The following is a 3,210-nucleotide window of genomic DNA, read 5'->3' as shown; positions in this document are numbered from 1 at the left end:
AGCATCACTCTTTTCTGTAGCCACTATCTTTTCAAAATTTTCCGACAAGAGAGTACTGTTATAGAGGCCAACCAGTGTAAGTGGGTTTGTTTGTTGTTTTGTTTGTTTGTTTGGGAGGTTTTATTTTGGGTTTTCAAGATGGTTTCTCTGTAGTTTTGGAGCTGTCCTGGAACTAGCTCTTGTAGACCAGGCTGGCCTCGAACTCACAGAGATTCACCTGCCTCTGCCTCCCGAGCCCCGGGATTAAAAGTGTGTGCCACCACCACTCAGCGCAATGTTTTTTAAATACTTTATGTATGAGGTACCTGAGGAGAACCAATGCAGGCAAATATAAAATTTGGATTATAACTCCTGCCTCTTTCATGTTAGCCTAGAACTAATCATGGAGAATTTGAGCTTAACTGGTGAAGTTGGAGTATGCATCATTCATTCTAAATATCACTTGTTTTAGGTAGGACAGAAGAAATTAGAATAAAAGAATATTATTGCATTGTAGTAAGTTAGATACAGGTTTTGAGAAAGCAGAACTCCAACAACATGCTGAACTTAAGGGTAGGCAATAAAATGAAAACCATCCTTACTACTTGGACTTTGGAGAGGTTCTACAAAACTCAGGAAGTCTCACAACATAAGAGAGGGTTACCAAATGAAAATTCATTTTAGAACAAGGATAAGGGAAACTTAAAAATTTGTGTAATTAAAATTGATTAACCTAAAAAGCCACATCAAATTCTTGGGCTGGTTTTTCTGCTATAGATGTAGGGGACATCTTTTACTTTTGTTTGCTTAGTATCTACGTACTGCAATATTCCTATAGAGAACCCATTTGTATCACTTTAGGTCCTTGTGATGCAGCCAAGACTGTTAGCAAATCCTAGATTCAGGGTGGGACTGTGGCCAAGTCTTAGTAGAACATTGTAGTCTGTCTCCTTGATTATTGAATAGTTTTACACCAAAGAACTTTTACACCCAGAACTTTCTGGAACTAATAGTAGAACTTTTTCTTCAATGGATGGTTATAAAGTAAGCCTGAGGCTGCAAAGACATCCTACCTAAGAATGAAACCTAAAGATGAAAGCTGAGCTGAGATGGAGAAAGAAATTGATTCCTAATGAAATTATTTAAACGTTTAGAGTCAGCCATGTCTGAAGAAATTATCCACCTTTCCTAGAGTTTTCAGTTATATAGATTGCTGCATTTTCTTTTGTGTTTAAACCCATTTGCATTTGGAATTCTATCATTAGTGACCAAAAGATGTTCAACTAATACATTATGACTAGCACAACATTAAAACTTCATTTATTTCTACACTAGTATAACCTTGGTAAGGGACAGCTGTTAACTGCAGGGAAAGTCACCTTGACACAATGTGCTAAGCTTGCCCAAAGAAATGAAATAACAATCAAATAGACACAGTGTTTCTTCTTTCTCAGGAAGAACCTAGAAAACATATCCTCACTTGTTCTCATTTTTTTCAGTTCCATCTTCTGTAACTTTAAAAGCCAAAACTTTGCTTTTTGTAGAAAGTACTGCTTCATGGGTGAGTCTTTTTCTTGAGGTTCATTAAAAGAAATGGGTCCTTCGGAATTTGCTGTTCTGATGATCACTTGCTTCAAGGACATTTCCAGTAACACTATACTTGTAGGAAACAAATCTCTTCCACAAATGTCAGCAGTTCTTTCATGAAATGCTTTGAGTATGATGAGGATATATTTGAATTGGGAATTTTACTGCTTGAGGAAAAGTCAACTCTAGAGTAGCATTTGAAATCATAACTCCTGACTCCTTGAGTTTTAGCTACAATTAGTGATGAAGCATTTAGGTGTAAACAGTGAAGTGAAAGTACAGAGTTGATTGCTGAATTTCTGTACTGCCCAACTAATTATTTACTAAGGTGAATTAGAACTGGCATTTGTTAAATAGCATGATCTGAGAAAACCAGTGTCACCACACTGGCTATGTAGGTTGCATGACAATCAAAAACTATATAGTTGATAAATCTAAAAAAAGTGCTATCATTGTATATACTACAAAGCTTATTATAACACACATACACACATATGGTTGAGTATGGTTATTCATGCTTTTAATTCTAGCACTGGGAAAACAGAGGCAGGATGATGTCTGTGAGTGTAAGGACATGTTGGCCGACATAGGGAGTTCTAGGCCAGGCAGGGATACATAGAGAGATTGTGTGTGTGTGGTGGGGTGTAGTCTAGCATTCATGTAGTCAGGCAGCTCACAAATATCATGAATCAAGGGATCCAATATTTCTGACCTCCATGGGTACCTACATGTACCATGTCCATACACACACACACACACACACATGGATATGACACCTAAGCTGGTTCCATTCCTTTATAATTGCAAGGTGAAAATAGCAGTAATAATTATGGCTATGCAAGCATCTCTCTTAGTAGAATAGAGTCATTTGAATGCATACCCAGGAATAGTGTAATATATTCTCTCTCTCTCTCTCTCTCTCTCTCTCTCTCTCTCTCTCTCTCTCTCCAAAGTCTTACACTATAGTTCAAAATGTTCCGAAACACATTATACAGGCCAGACAGGCCAGGATATCCTCAAACTCCCTGTTATTTTTCTATTTCATTCGTCTGAATGCTGGAATGACAAGGGTAAGCCATCCTACCAAGCTCAGATTCCTTTACTTAGGAGCCTACTCCTCTTCTGCTATGATAACTTTTTCAACCCAGAACCTTGTTTTTCCATTTATCCTGTCTATCTAAAGATGACCCAGCCTGGACAGACAGCTACACCCAAGCCTCCTACAGCCAGGGCTGTGCACTGTCTTATCAGGAAAATGATAACAGTTTCTTAGTTTTAATAGAACACTGATTTGGCACAACTTGAAGTAACCTTGCAGCTGAATGAGAATCTTGCCGCAGCTACCAGAATTGAGAACAAGCCTGGAGTCAGAAGCCTTGTGTGTTCACCTGATGTCTGCAGCACTGGGTTTGACGGCTGCCTCAACTGCAGATTCTTCCCAGTCCCCTGTGGATCTCCATAGTGCAAAGAGAGACATCCCTTCCCCTCTTTCCCCCAGTGTTTAACTCAAGTCTTTTTCTGTAGAAAACTTAGTCTAGGTGGTATGAATAGCAAAAGTAACACATCTCATTTCCATTGTCTTCTTTTTAAACCTAGGGCTAGAAAGGTAGCTCAGCAGTCAGGAGAACGCACTGCTCTTGCAGA

Source organism: Myodes glareolus, chromosome X, assembly GCF_982192425.1.
Source record: "Myodes glareolus chromosome X, mMyoGla1.1, whole genome shotgun sequence".
Taxonomy (NCBI): domain Eukaryota; kingdom Metazoa; phylum Chordata; class Mammalia; order Rodentia; family Cricetidae; genus Myodes; species Myodes glareolus.
Note: the sequence above shows the minus strand (reverse complement) of the source record.